Source organism: Rhinolophus sinicus, linkage group LG16 (assembly GCF_036562045.2).
Source record: "Rhinolophus sinicus isolate RSC01 linkage group LG16, ASM3656204v1, whole genome shotgun sequence".
Classification (NCBI taxonomy): Eukaryota; Metazoa; Chordata; class Mammalia; order Chiroptera; family Rhinolophidae; genus Rhinolophus; species Rhinolophus sinicus.
Window position 1 is genome coordinate 31,907,324 of NC_133765.1, and position 16,045 is coordinate 31,923,368.

The 16,045-nt window shown below is 47.6% G+C and overlaps 1 protein-coding gene across 8 annotated transcripts in view; it reads right to left on the minus strand.

Annotated features, from left to right (window-relative positions):
• Nucleotides 1–16,045, minus strand: part of RPH3A (rabphilin 3A) — a 216,520-nt gene that overhangs the window by 91,925 nt on the left and 108,550 nt on the right. For 2 of the 8 annotated variants that reach the window (XM_019734110.2, XM_019734109.2), the window contains exons 1-2: nt 1,622–1,875; nt 1,365–1,485 (exon numbers count right to left, since the gene is read on the minus strand). The exons of 2 other annotated variants lie outside the window; for them this stretch is intronic. The gene's annotated coding sequence lies outside the window, so the exon portion shown is untranslated. 4 more of the 8 variants (XM_074321941.1, XM_074321943.1, XM_074321942.1 and 1 more) reach the window with 4 other exon arrangements.

Sequence of the window (16,045 nt, forward strand, 5' to 3'; positions counted from 1 at the left end):
CCTCTTCAAGGTCACCCTGTGAGGGAAGCCTGGGATTCTGAGGACCAAACCTGGAGCACTAACCACTGAGCACCCTCCGCCTCTGCCTCACATGTCCTCCCTGAGCAGGCACATGCCCTGGGCCTGTGGCATCCCCACATGGCTCTGGGGCTGGAGAGAATAACCGAGTGGGTCCTGCTTCCGTGCCAGGCTTGTCAGTCTCTCAGGCTGACGTTTAATTCCTCCCACCTCCAAGAACAAGAACTGAAAGAGGAACTCCTTGGGAATGCAGAAGACTGAAGCGGCCCTCGATATAACACAGAAGATGCTAAAAATAAAAGACATTCATTTCTAGAAAGGTAGATGTAATCAAACAGGAAGGAAAGAGAAATCCCCTTTTGATAAGTCACAGATTAGCTGCAAAGGCATTTTAAAATGAAATGTGAGTTTTTGGATTCCGTTGCAAGGGACCTCCACTTCCCACGAACAGGTTGGTGCAGGCTTATCCCGTCAGAATCTCAGATAAAGCAATCAGAGCAGGATATGCTCTGCCCTGGAAGAGATTTGAAGCTGGAGCCTGGAGTCTTTGCCCAGAACCTGAACAAACGCTGTTCCCTTCTTTCCCTACTCTGAGACAGGCTCAAGGATGAAGTCTCCTGGCTGGTACCAGGATGCACCCCCCATACAATCACTTACAGGTTACACCACCTGTGAAAATAAAACATCGTCTGCTCGGCAGACAGCTGGCTGCTGCCCCACCACTCACTCCAAGCAAAATGTGGTCCTTTCACGGCTCCCAGCTCTCCCATCTCAGGAAGCTTAGAACAGCCAAGCTTGCAATAAACCTCCGCAATTAAATTATTCAGCTGTCCCTGGAAGGTGGTACAATCTGAGCGCTGTCCTATGCAAGCGTCACCTGGTGTGCCGAGGTGACCCTAGGCAAGGATTAACCTCCCAGCCTCAGGTGACGCTCTCCCATCCAGGGCCAAGGTGCCCACACAGTAGATCAGAACACCCAGAGATCCTTCATGCCAAGCTGGCCAGCCTACGAAGGGTTAAGTCACTCAGAGAACTGCTGGCTACTTTCAACAGCTTCTGCTGCAAGGGAGAGGGCAAATTGGGCAGAAGCCACAATTTTGATCGCAATGCCTAAAACATGAGCATATTTTACCCCCTCCCTAGGCACTGAGCCGAAATCTAATTTGGCTTTGGGGTGCCGCTTGGGCGATCAACACTGCAGAATGTGGGTAAATAAATGTGGTCATTTCCTCAACACCCCTCCCCTCCCACCTACCCCCATCCCACCAGCTCACGTACACACCTCCTCGCAACTGGGATTCCAATACCCCCAGCCCATTTACGCAATTGAGGAGAATATCACTTACCACAACACCAGAGGATTGCAGGGGCTATGGGTAAGCCAAATTCTTGCCAACTCCTCCCTTCCCTGCTGGGTGGGAAGATGCTAACTCCCGATGGCTTGGTTGGAAAGCTCAGTGGAGGTGCCTGAAAGAAAATTGTTCATTTGACTCTCCTACTCTTCCCCAAATAAAATCAAAGCGCCAACACACACACACACACACACACACACACACACACAACTAACCCCTAAATCATGCAGGACCAAGACAAAAAGAAATACCACTGCCAGAAGAGGAGAAAAGTCAGACCAGTCAGTGGACCAGTCAGTGGAAAAGGCAGTCCCTCAGGCTGCCCTCCACATGGATGAAGGTTTTCGCTCTATGAGCCTCTCTCTCTCTCTCTCTCTCTCTCTCTCTCTTTCTCTTCTCTCTGTCATCCGCGTAGGCAACTCCGGGCTGCTGGCAAACCAATTGCTTCCCCAGTGCCCGAATCAGTGGCGGCTGCCACCACTGCTGCAAAACCCTGTGTGAGCAAGGGAGGGGGCAGCAGCTTCCCGGTGCAGGGTAACCAAACCTACCTCCCACCCGTGATTTATGTGTGAGGTGCCTGGAGAAAGAGAGGTGGGAGGCCGGGAGGAGAGGCTCGGCGCCCCAGAGATCCCAGCTGGTCGAAACGGCAGTCAGGAGATTGGCGATCAGCACCGCGGACAGCGCGAAGACGCGGTGGGGGAGGGAAGCGAGAACCCTCAGGCAGCGAAGTTAAGTTATTGGATGGTTAGAGCAGGGAAGGGGGGGAGTCCAGAGGAAGGGGGGAGACGGGACTTCTCATCACTCAGTGAAGTCAACGGCAGCCTACCTACCACACACTTGTTCTAATATTGTCACTCACTCTCAAAGCAAAGGAGCTGCAACTTTGCAGCCCCTTTCCCACACACGGCCCCAATCTTTCACTGCTCGTCTCTGCTCAGAGAAGAGTTGGACGTCAAATGTTGGAGCTTTCGAGTGGTTCCCTCCCCACCGCACCCCCCAAAAATCAGCCAGCTGACCTGTCCTCACCCACATGGCTGCAGATTTCTGACCAGGACCTCGGGTGCCTCAGAATTCAGAGCAGGAAAGATGAGACTTAAAAAAACGAAAAATCTGTAAGGGGCAGGATGGCTTGAATAAGCACTTGACAGGTCTGGGAACCAGGTGTAACCCCCACACAACCTTGGAAAAGTCATTTAATGTCTTCAAATCCCGTCTATAAAACCAAACTATGACTGCCCGATTTTCCTAAAGATAGGAAGCAAGAAGCTAAGAAGCAACGCTAAGAACACCCACATTGTGGGCTGCTATGATCCCATGACCAATAATCTCTTCTGTGATGCAAACGTTTTGACAGCGAAAGAAAGGAACTGACAGCCAGCCCAGGATGGGGTGTTCCTGTCTCACCTTTCAGCATGTGGTTTCGGCAGGATGCTGCGAGATCATAGGAAGTCTAAATCAGAACACTGAGCCCTGGCCAAAGACCCATCCCCTAAAGACCCAGACTGACCTTCTGAAGTGAAATCACGATAAGGGCAAGAAAATACAATCATTAAAGGGAGAAATATACAAAGAGGAATTGATTCCCACGGCTTCCAGTTTCCTTACCTCAAGGGGACTATACCTGCTTACCATGGGGAAAAGATAGGAAATCTTATACAGACCGAGGTCCGTGTAGACCTTCCCTGCAAAGTGAAGGCAAACGCTCTTTAGAAGGGGACCCTCCTCTAAAGTGCCCCCACTCAGATGGCCCAGGGTGAAATACCATATTTGTCCCTTAATTCTCTCCTCGAAAAGTAGAACTTAAAAATGCCGGAAACTTAGAGACCATTTTTAGAGTTTCACCTTATCTGAGGATGATGATGGTGAGGGGGAGGGGGATGATGAAGGTGATCTTGATGGTGATTATGGTAAAGATTTTGATGGTGGTGGCAAAGGAAGCTATCATTTATTGAGAACCAAATATGTGCCAGCCATTCTTTTAGGAACTTTACCTGTATCATCTCCTTGAATTCTCACCAAGACCCTTTGAAGGTACTATTATCCCCATTTCATAGATGAGGAAACTGAGACTCAAGAAATTAAGTCCCTTGCATAAGGTGACAAGGTAAGTGACAAACACAGGATTCAAAACCCTGGGCTGTATGATTACAAAGCCCATGCTTCACAATGTCACTCTCAAAGTCAAGTTCAAACTCATTCGACAATTTTTTTGCAGAATTGCACCAACTCGTTTCTGGGAAAACCCTGTGACACAAGTTTAATCTCCTTACTTTATCCCTGGAGAAACGGAGGGCCAAGGTGGGGCAGAAACTTGCCTATAGCCAAAGAGTTAGAAAGTGGCAGAGTTGAGTCTGGAACTCAGGCCTCTCAGATGCCAGGGCCTGGCTTCTAGTGCCTAGAACAGTGCTGGGCACATATGCATAGTTGGCCCCCAGCAAATACTTGAACAATCCAAGAAACCCAGAAAGAGATTCAAGTCCCAAGGGCCGCAGGTGGCGGAATCAGCTTCCAGGCCCAACGGTTGTCTGCCCCACCTCACAGCTTCCCTGGGCCTTAGGCACGTGTTCTGGAAGGGTCTGTGATGAAGGCAGGTCCCTTAGGGAATGAAAATAGCTGCGACCTGCTGAACGCCTAGACACCTACCAGGTGTCAGGTGCTGTACTAAGCACTTCCCGGTTACTGTCTGCAGTCTTCACAACCACATGGAGCAGGTGCTGTTACCGTCCCAGGTCCGGACAAGAAGACTGAGTCTCAGGCAGGTGAAGCAAAGCCCCTAAGCTCACACAGCCAGGAAGTGTGGCAGAGGCAGGGATGCAAGTCCCCGTTCCCTCTGACTCCAAGGCCTGTGCTTTTGCCACCCTGCTAGCAAAAGGAGGCTCAAGTGGCTGCCCACTCCACCCGAGCTTCAACAGGGCAACTGTGCTTTTAACTGTTTTGCAGACCGGGCATCTGCCCAAGTCTTCATTGAAACAGGGCTTTGCAGCAAAATTAAAAAATGATAGTATGGTTGAAACCAGATTTCTGCACCTTCCCTGGTGACCTCGCCATCTAAGAATGAGCCCCGCCTTCTCAGAGGATTTTGCCTCCACCCTCCTGACCTCCCTGGTCACCATCTCCAAACCCCTCTTCTGTCCCTAGTTCTTCCTCCAAAGGACCAGCTGTTGCCATAACCCCTCACAGCACTGCAGCAGAGCTGCCTGGAAAACAGACACCACCAGGCTGAGCCTGCCACGCTCTGATCTCAAAGATGGAGCACTTTTCCTTGTTCTGCTGAAGCCAGAGGCAGCCCATGAAGATTCCCCATCACCCCCAGGGAGGATGGGTGGTGAGGGTGGTGGTGATAACACTAACAACAAAAGCTACCCACTGTGTTCTGGGTCACTCAGATACACCATATTACTATTTCATCCTCACAACAATCCTACGTGTTAAGATGCTAATTGTTTTATTTTCATTTTACAGTGACTCAGCCAACTAAAGCAACTAGCCTGAGGCCATTTCGTTCAAGTGGGGGGACTGGGATTTGAACCAAGACCCTGTGAGTTTATAACTATTATGCTATCTGGCATCACTAATTATAATTGCCTCTCCCATTTATTTTTGGTGCTTAGTATTCACCAAGTGACATACTTTGTCATCCCAGCACTTTTCATGACTTATAACAGTACAATAAAGTTGTGTCACATTATTTGCCTGTCTTAGAGATGAGGAAATTAGATACAGAGAGGTTAGGTGACTTGCCCAAGTGACACAGCTAGGAAAAGCGGAGAGGGGAGGGTGTGAATCTAAGCTGAGATAGCTAAGAAGGAACGTTCCCATTTTAACTCACCAAGTGGGGCAGAAAGATGGCCCCAAAAGATTTCCATGTCCTAATCCCCAGACGAGGGGAATTACCTTACCTGCCCAAACAGGACTTTACAGATATGACTAAGGTAAGCGTTTACCCAGAGTTCCCTGGGTGAGCCCAGGTAAACACAAGAGTCCTCATAGAGAAAGAGGGAGGCAGGAGGGTCAGAGAGGAGAGATAACGACGGAGTCTGGGAGGGAGGGAGTGAAGGAGAGAGAGAGAAGATACTATGAGATGATGCCGGCCTTGAAGATGGAGGAAGGGGCCACAAGCCAAGGAATGTGGGCCGCCTCTTGAAGTTGGAAAAAGCAAGGAAATAAATTCTCCCCTAGAGCCTCCAAGGGAAGGCAGCCCTGCTGATATCCTGACTGTAGGACTTCTGGCCTCCAGGACTGTAAGAATAAACCTGTGCTGTGTGAAGCCAGTGTGTTTGTTATTTGTTACAGCAGCAAGAGGAAGGCAACACAGTCAGTCTGGCGAGGACCCCAGACGAGAAGCCCTTCAGAAGCAAGGCAGCCTTAGGGATCGCGACTGAGCGCCCTCTTGGCTGGAGGACCCCATATTTCAATCATATCACAGCCTGTCCTAAACAATACTGTGTGTGTGTGTGTGTGTGTGTGTGTGTGTGTGTGTGTGTGCGCGCGCACAGGAGGAGGCTGTAAGAGGAAGAATTGGTGCTCAAAGCTTTCGCCTAACCACCAGGCTCTGTTGCAGGTGGCAGTACCAGGCGTGCTGTGCTTTGTTCATTCCTTCCTTCTCTTTTAAGACCCTCCAGGGAAATGCTTATCATCAGGAACACAAAAGGGAAGAAATGTCACAAGAGCGCAATTCATCCCGGGGGATCCGTCAAAGACAAAACAAGTAAACGGAGCAGAGAGACAGAAGAGCAAGAAAAAAAGAGAGGAAGAGAAAGAGCCAAAAGGAGAGAGAGAATTGTTGGGTCCCTGAGTTTGGCTTATGTGCCCTGACAGACCCCTTCCCACTGGGAAAGGAGAAAGTCTTAAGGAAGCTCATAGCCCCCGGAGGAGAAAATAGGGTAACTGCAGAGAAGACACTGCAGGACTGAGTCAGACAAGTATTTATTAATCGGTCAATTCGGTGTTGTCAGGCAAGATACTACTCGGGGAAGGAGACGGGGACCTGCCTTCCGGTGCTCTGAGCTTCCTTCTTGGCTCCCCAACTCACCAGCTGTGAGACCTTGGGCACGTCACATGCATGCTCTGAGCCTCAATTTCTTCAGCTGTAAAATGGGACTACAACACCTTCCCCCCTACCTACCAGTGTGGCCAGGATGTTTCATTGAGCTAATGGATAGGAACGAGTGCTGTATACTCTAAATAAGAAGAGCAGCTACCATTTATTAAGCACCTACTGTGTGCTGGGTGTTTAACTAGACTCATTTCTTCTTCAAGGAAGCATCCAGCCCAAAACTACCATAGATTCTGGAAAAGGAGCGTCTGCAGAGACTGTATCATGAACTGGTTTTAAAGGCGAGGTTTTAGGGCAAGGCTGCTTAGGTTCCAGTCTGGCTCTTCCACACACAAACTGTGTCCTGGGGGAAGATAATAAACTTCTCTGTACCTCAGTGCCCCCACCTGTGAAATGGGGGATCATAATAGTACTTCCTCCTATGGTTGTCATTAGGATCACATCAGCTAATCCACGTGAAAGCACAATGAACAGTGCCTGGCATGCAGGAGGCCGGATGTGTATCACCTTTATTCATTATTGTTGCTATTGTGATTGTTGAAGAGACGTATTTTCCAAAGAATGGTACATGTTGTGCTGAGATACAAACAATGATGCTAGGTGGTCTAGAGACACACAGTTTTTTAAGGTTTAAATGTTACATATTTATTTTAAAGTGCATTAGAAAAATAGCATATTTCCATTTCCAGCAGTAACACAATGTTTTCTTCTTTGCAAATGTGCTTAAGTTGATATAATGTAGGGCTAAAACAAGCCTGATTTTCCCTTCTGTTCCAGCACGTCCATAGCATTACCAGCCCTGAAATAAGCCCTCTAGGTATGCTGGGTTCACCTAAGCCCCCTCCCCTTAGTAACGATCTCTTAGGGGGCGGCTTCCCAGTTATTCCAGCAAATGCAGAAGCATGGTCTTTTCCCAAGAAAATAAAGGAAGCATGCAGGATCTTCCCTCCCCCTGGTCCACTCTAGAATCTGCTTCTGGTCTGTAACAAACAAATAACTACATAACACTTATTGACGACGGACCATGTATGTCCCTCATCCGAGCTCCCACAATCTAGCCTACCCCTCTGCCTGGGTCCCGCCTGCTTTGTAACTGGTTCTGCCATCAGACTGGATATTCTTTTTTTTTTCAATCTTTATTTATTTTTTAAATCAAGTTTATTGGGTTGACAATTGTTAGTAAAGTTACATAGATTTCAGGTGTACAATTCTGTATTACATCATCTATAAATCCCACTGTGTGTTCACCACCCAGAGTCAGTTCTCCTTCCGTCACCATATATTTGATCCCCTTTACTGTCGTCTACTAACCCCCTTTCCCCTTCCCCTCTGGTAACCACTAAATAATTGTCTGTGTCTATGAGTTTTTGTTTCTCATTTGTTTGTCTTGTTCTTTTGTTGTTTTTGGTTTATATACCACATATCAGTGAAATCACATGGTTCTCTGCTTTTTCTGTCAGACTGGATATTCTGAGAACACAGCTCAGTACTGTATATCTCTGAGTCCTCAGGGCCCAGAACACATGTGGTATCTGGGCAATGCTGAATAAGTGAATGATTCTTAGAACTTCTGATGCTTGTATCTTTACCTTACTGTAACCTCAGGAAGCGGCATCTGACCACCCGAAATTGCACTTATCATAAATGGGATATGTCAGTAGTTCGTGGGATTCTGCAAGGAGCCCCACACCTTCACGATGCTGCTATCTGTGAACAATTTTAGGAAGATCTGGGCTAGATCATCACCCGAGATGGTCAACACCAGAGCTGCTGGCCCCAGGAGAGAGCTGAATGAGCTGGGAGGGCTGGGAAAGCTGCCTAGGAGTGAAATCTAAGCTGCCCGAACTTGGACAAGTGGAAAGAAAAGAGGAGAGTGGGGAAGAGCAGCTTGAGAGAAAAGCTTAGATGTCCTGACGCCCACCGAGGTGTTAAGGATGGAGGGGGCTGACATTTGCTGGAAGAATCTACATTTTCAAAAGGAGCTTTAAGCTCTGATGGAAAAAGGATGAATCTATCATGGAGGGGGGTCCCAGGCGCTGTGACTGGAGATGGGGAGGTCAGGAGAGGTTAGGTCTTTCAAAACACTCCTCCAAGAAGACCCTCTCAAACCCTCAGTCTAGCCTTTCCCTGGAAATGAATAAACCAGATTCCTCAGTCGTGCTGGGGACAGATATTTGTCACCATCACCCAGCCATTATCTAGTGTTGGGGAGGGAGCAAAGGGAAATCTTGCTCCCCATTGAATGCCTTAGGTACACACCAAGCACCTCGCAGAATGACTGAGAGGAGTTGGCTTCAAGTCCCACCTCTTTTACTTACTGGCTGTGTGACCTTGGGCAAGTCACTCCACCTCTCTGAGCCTTAGCATCCTCATCTGTGAAATGGGGCTAATACTAATACCTACAGCATTAGTTTGTGGGGATCTTTCAATAAGGTAAAATATGTAAGGGGCTTGGTATAGTTTGTGAAATGCCTGGCACAGAGTAAGTGCTCAACACATTAGCTATTATTATTATTATTATTAATTAAATATTATTACTATTACTATTCTCATTTCATTTGTTTTTTATTTTTACTCTCTGCCAGATGCTGGGGATACTGAATGAGCAAGACTCCACCCCTCCATGCTACAGGCCAACAGAAGAGATAGAAAAGTGGCCCTCAAATTACAAAACAGTATGACAAGCGCGATGAAACATACTAGAGAGAGGATGCTTATGCATGAGGTGGGAGAGGTTGAACAAGGTTACTTCTACCGGAGACCAGGGAAGTGGGGGGCGGTGGTGCTGGCACGCCATGTGACCCACCTCTCAGCATCCCGAGCTTTTCTCCCTCCCGACTCCAACATCTGGGCAGCCTCTTTGCTCCAAGGAGATTTTTCGACATCACACTTATGTAATCCTAACATGACACAACAGATACCCAGCAGGCTTGCAAAAAGAAAAGGCTAGCTCTCCCCACGAATCCCATTTGGCCAAGCAGGCAACGCAGGGAGAAGTGCTGCGATAAGGGGGAGCGGCCATCTTTCAAGCAGCAGACTAGCCATCAGCTCAGCTGATTGGTAGGTGACAAGGTACCCTGGCACAGGCTTCCTGGAGGGCAATCGAGCGTTACGTGTCCAAAACCTTAGAAATTACACACACCTACGATTGGACCCAGGAGAGTGTCTCGAGCAATTTAACCTGAGGAAATAATTAGATTTATGTACAAAGATTACCATCACAGCATTGCTTAGCATGACAAATTGGAAACAATCTAAATGTCCAACAATATGGGGTCATTTAAATAAATTGTGGGATGTTCCATACCAGGCAGGTGAAGCCCCTCACTATGATAAAGTGGGGCAGCCTTGAAAAGGAGTTATCTCCATGTGAAAAAGAAAAACTACAAAACGATATCTATAGTTTGATGCCATTCATAGATATGGTCACTGGGAAGAGAAAAATGCCAGAAAGCCCCTTCCACATGCACATTCTATCCCTCTTCCAAGGTCCTGGTCATTCATTCATTCATTCACTCAATAAACATATGCTGAGGGGCAGCCGGTTCGCTCAGTGGTTAGAGTGCACTGCTCATAACACCAAGGTCGCCAGTTCAATTCCCACATGGGCCAGTGAGCTGCACCCTCCATAACTAGATTGAAAACAATGATTTTACTTGGAGCTGATGGGTCCTGGAAAAACCCACTGTTCCCCAATATTCCCCAATTAAAAACATTTTTTTAATGCAAAAAACGCAATTACATTAAAACAATAAAGTAAACATAGACCGAGGACTGACTTATATGCCAGATGCTAGGGATACAGAAGGACACCAAAGGGATCCTATCTCTGCTCTTGCCAAGCTTAGAGACTCAAAGGGCACTTCCTCCAGGGAGACCACTCTGATTACACCTCTTCTCTGATCCCTGGTAGTCACCTCAGAATTTCTGAAGTGTGATCACAGCAATTTCCCAAGACCTCAGCTAAGTTCTTTACATGCAGGATGTTGTTTAATATTTACAGCAACCCTGGAAAGTCAATCTTGGGACTGGTCCCTGTTTCTAAGAGGAGACTGAGGCTCAGAGAGAAAAAGATATTTGTTCAAACTCACACACTAGCATGTAACCAAGAAGGGACTCAGCCCACGTCTGTCTGACACCACGTCTGTCTGACATGCTCTTAGGCACAGTGTTGCATTGAGCCAGCCCTGAAGGGCCTGGAACAGGGAACTTGTCTGCTCTCCCAAGCGCCTTTCCCGACTGCTCCTGACACAGTCGGACGCTCGTCTTCTCTGCATATTGTTCTCCCATTGCATATTGTTCAGCCACCTTAACAGCCTGTCTCCTTCCATTGTGACACCCAGTGTGAAGGAGAGAGACAGCTGACCACTGCAAATCGCAGGTTTAGCTGTTACCAAGGGATATGTACAGAGTGATGAGGGTTCTGCAAGGAGCCCTGTGTCTTCCAGATGCCGGTCTCTCCCACCAAGTGTAGATGGACCTGCACTAGATCACCGTCCCAGGAGATCCCTGCTACAGTTGCTGGCTGTGTCCCGACCTCAGTTCCTTGAGCACAGGGGACCACATCTGTCTTATGTCCCTAACACAGTGTGTGGCACAGGATAAATACCTAATAAAGAGCTGACGGATGGATGAATGCTTGAATGAATGGAATGGGTACCATTTTTGCCCTATTTCCTAGATAAAAGCTTTCTTTCTGTGACGTGGATGCCTATAGTTCACTGAGCCTTCCACCATTACCTTCACACCCTAGAACAGGGGTGTCCAAACTGCGGCCCGCGGGCCCACTGCGGCCCGTGATCCATTGTTAATTGGCCCGCAGCAAATTCCAAAAGTATGTTTAGTTTACTTAAATAAACCAGGTGAGGCAATACGTACTTCACCTCGAGTGAGTGACCCGGCTGTTTGTATATTTTACCGCATATGGCCCTTGGTGAAAAACGTTGAAAAAAGTTTGGACACCCCTGCCCTAGAAACTACAAAGAAACTGAGCAGAAAGAAATTCAAGCCACCCACTTACCCAGGGACTCGTGGAAGAGGACCACGTGGAAGAGGAGACGCGGAGAAAAGATAGGAAGTGACAGTTGTGGAGGAAGTCAGGTGCATATCTCCTGCCCCAGAGCTGATGGCTGTAAAGCTGCAGCCTCGTGGAAATATTCCTGCTCACTCAGACAGCAAGCCCCGGAACCTCGCACCAGCCCTTTCTAGTACAGGAAACAAAGAGAGAAAAGCCCCAGGAGACACAGTCTGGCTGCACTTGAAAATGCCTCGTGGTTTTTCACAGAAACCAGATAAGTTCCAGAGGGTACTTTTCATAAAAGTTTATATGTCATTCTCAAGTCAACCTGGAGGGGCATTAAAAGCACAAAATTGTTTCTCCTAATTGGCCTATCCTGATACTCCCATAATTCACTGCAGGGAAAGGGAGCAGAGGTTCTGAGCCTCTCCATCTTCACCTGTAAAAAAGAAGAACACCTTCCCTAGATGTTTATAAGGCTCAAAGGGGACTGAAACACATGGGAGGGCCCAATACAGAGCTGAGCAAATATTAAGTGTTCCACGAATGCCTGCTGAATCGGAAGGCAATAAAAATCACCATTAAAACACCAATGTTATCTGGAAGAAATTCCTTTTCCAGGCTAGCAAGGTTACATTTATCAGCCTGTCCCTAGCAGGGGAAAGAGACGTGAAAGAATGAATGCAGGACAGGTAAGTTTTGAAGGAAGAAGAGAAAAACTAGGGATGATGAGGTGTTTTCTAGGTCAGGCCAAGGTGGGCACCAAAAAGAGAGATGTGAGAGCACTGTATCCACAGCGGGGAGAAAAGGGCGTAGAGACACGAAAGAAGAAAAGGAAGATGGACCGAAGGAAAGTTTTGCTGATTTCACTGAAGACCTCAGAGCGTGGTGGGGAAACAGGAGACGCAGCATCAGAAGACCTGAGTCATAATTAGCACGTTTGGTTGTAAGAAACAGAAACCCCTCCGAGGCCCAGTTTCCAGCCTCTCAGCCACCGACAACTCCCGCCTGGACAACTCCTCCAGTCCTATATCCTTATAGGGCATTCTCTACACACAGGCAAAGATATAGCCTCAAAACCAAACCAGGACATGTCATTCCTTCTCTTGAAACCCATTCTGGTATCTCCTCACTGCACTTTTTTAGAAAAGGTTTTATTTGGCCTACAGGTCCTGCATCATCTGCCTCCCACGCCACCCCCTCATGCCTCTTTCCCCTCATCTCCTGCCACCCTCCCCCCTCTCACTATGCTCCAGCCTGAGGCCTTTCTTCTGTTTATTAAACACCCAAGCTTATTGCTACCTCAGGGCCTTTGCACCAGCTGTTCCTTATGCCTGGACTACTTCCTCCTGTTCTTTGCAAGGTGGGTTTCCTTTTTGTCATTCAGGTCCCAGCTTCAGTCATTTCCTCAGAGAGGCCTTCTCTGATCACCTCCCCCTCATTGTTTATTTCAGTTTTCTGCACAGCACTTATTACCATCTGATGGTTTCGTGTTCATTTAAATAGATAACTGATTGATAGATAGGTAGGTAAACAGATCACCTGTTTCTCTTACTACAATATAAGTTCCACGAGGTTAGACAACTAATAGTCTGTCACAGCTGTACCCCCAGAAGCTAAAATAGTGCCTAATATATAATAGGTGCTCAATAAAAATTTGTTGGATGGATGCATGAATGGGTGGATAGACAGATGTATCCAGGACAGGCTATGGAATTTAGCCAGGGGTCATGTGATTTGGACGAGGTCCGTCATAAACCACGTTTTCTCCCTGTCTTTGACCCCAGGGTATTTCTCTGTCTCTTCTCTATCTCTGTCTCTTTTTAAATAGCTTTTTATTTTGTAATGATTTCAGATTTACAGAGAAGCTGTGAGTCCCCATATGCCCTTCATTCGTCTTCTCCTAATGTTAACATCTTACATTACCATGGCACATTTGTCAAAACTAAGAAATTTACATTGGTACAGTGCTATTAACTGACTTCATTCGGATTTCACTAATGTCATTTTTGGTTGTTCTGGGATTTGACATTGCATTTAGTCATCATGTACCTTAGTCTCTTCCAGTCTGTGACAGTTTCTCAGTCTTTCCCTATTTCATGACCTTGACACCTCTGAAGAATATTGGTTAGGTATTTTGTAGACCATCCCCCCAACTTGGACTTGTCTGATGTCTCTCATGATTACACTAGAGTTATGGATTTGGGGGAGAAGAATCCCCCAGAGGTGAAATGCCCTTCTCATCACATCACATCAGGGGAGACCCGCTACCAACAGGACTATGTGTCAGCCACAGTCCTTGGGTTGCATATGACCTGAGTCTTCTTGGCCCAGCATTTCTCTGCCTCTGCTATCTGACCACAGACTCTGGGGCTCTGGATTTATCCAATTGGCAGTGCCCATGGGGCTGGGTGGGGGGCAGGGTCATGTAGCACGAGCAGAGAGAAGTGGCAAATGGGTGACAGGTTCTTTTAGGAGGGTGTATCAGTTTTCTAGAGCTGCCGTAAGAAATTACCACCAACAACAGACTTGTTCCCTTGAGTTGTGGAGGCTACAAGTCCAATGTCAAGATGCCAGCAAGGCCATGCTGTCTCCCGAAGGCTCTGGGGAAGAATCTGTTCCGGGCCTCTCTCCCAGCTTCCGGTGGTGGCTGACAATCATTGGTGTCCCTTGGCTTATGGCCGCATCACTCCAGGCTCTGCCTCCATCCTCACGGGGCCCTCTTCCCTCTGTTCCTTCTGTGTCTGTGTCTTCACCTCTCCTTCCTCTAAGGATGCCAGCCATATGGGATTAGGGCCCGCCCTCAGGCCGCAGAACCTCTTCTTACCTACCTAATTCTACCTGCGAAGACCCTCTTGCGACATAAGATGACATCCTGAGGTTCCAGGTGGTTATGAATTTGGGGGATGCTACCCCACCCAGTGCAGGCAGGTATGATCGGTGGGGAGGCAATGGGATCTGAGTGCCAGCTCTTCACTGCTAGAGGACTGGCCTTGGACAAATCATTACCTCTCCTGCCTCACCCTCCCCGTCTATAAAATGGGAGGAGGTGATGATAACATTATTTGCATTACAGGGATCAACTAAGCTAGGAGCTATGACAGCACCTTTGAATCTGTGTGTAACTATGAGGTCTTATCTTGTGTGCCTTGCAGACCTCCAGCTACAGGAAGCTTAACTGACCAAGTGCCCCAGCGTCTCTGCTCTCAAATCCATCGGTGCCAATGAGGCCACACTTCCCACGGGCTGCTCCCAGCCATAACCGAGTGCAGCAGAGACACTAAAACAAGCCTGACCCTGGGACACACAGGGCTCCTCGGACAGCGACGAGGGCTGGAGGACTCCTCGTCATCTTGCTGAAATGTCCTGAGACTGCAGGGAACCTGGGTAGCTGCCAGCCAACCTCCCTTCCCTCTCCCTCTCCCCTGCACTCAGTGCCTGGTGGCTCTGCAAGCCTTCCTGGCTCTCTTTCTATTTTCTCCCATAAGTGTTTCCACTAATTAAATCTTTGCACATTGAATCCCGTCTTGGTGTCTGCTTCCTGGAAGAGCCAGAACAGCACAGTATCCCAAAGATTCTCTGCCGGAACACACTTCCTTACTCCTGAGTGCCCTCTGGGTAAATCACCCTTCCCCCATAGTAGGTCCATGAGGTCTGGGTGGAGCTGTCGCCTCCCTCTACTCTAGAGGCTGGCACATGCCCCAGCCTGACCTAGCCATCTATTTCATACCCCTGGCCACAATGTTTGATACAGAGAAAGGCGTGTGACCCAATGCAAACCCATGAGATCCGTATCTGAAACTGTTGCTACAGTAGTGCTCTTCTTACAAAGGAGATATACCTTTCACATTGGTTCACTAAGCCTGGGGCTGCGATGGGGGCATCTTTACCACCCTCCAGCCTGAGACTGAAGTCTATGCAAAAGAGAGAGTGATGTGAGAAATGGATTTCTGCCATTATTTGAGCACCTGGATGCAGCCGTGCCTGAAGCTCCCACACTTGTGCATAATGTAAGTCAGTACATTCCTTTTTAAATTTTTTTATTTTTTACCTTAGCCTATTTGAGTGTTTCAACTAAAAAAAAAAAAAGGAAATTCATAATTCTCCTGACACCATTCTCCAACGTGAGGGCCAGACAATGAGATTGTGATTTCTGGAACTACAAGTCCAGTAAACATCAAGGATGGACAGAACAGATTCTTCTAATTCTATGTGTGAACTACTTTCAGGGTGTCAGAAGGATTAAAGATAAAAAAAGAAACCAACCAAGGAAGCATCAGTGGGAGCCAGTTTGGCTTTAGGCTGCTTTTTCAAGAAAACCTCTCCACAATTAGGATTTCCAAATATAATCCCTCTCTCATCTGACAGAACCCTGTACCTAGACAGCTACTTCTGCAAAGAAGAGAAATAAAATCTGTCTGTTTTCTGATGAATCACAAACACATTTCATCTCTGGCTTTTCTTCTGTTTTGAGATGGCATCAAAAGAAGGTATTTCCCCTCTTTTAAAAAGAAATTAAAATTCATGGGGATTGCTGTCAATACATTCATTCTGCTCTTCTCCCTACATGTAGACTCTTTTGGCAAATGCTGCTGTCTCCCA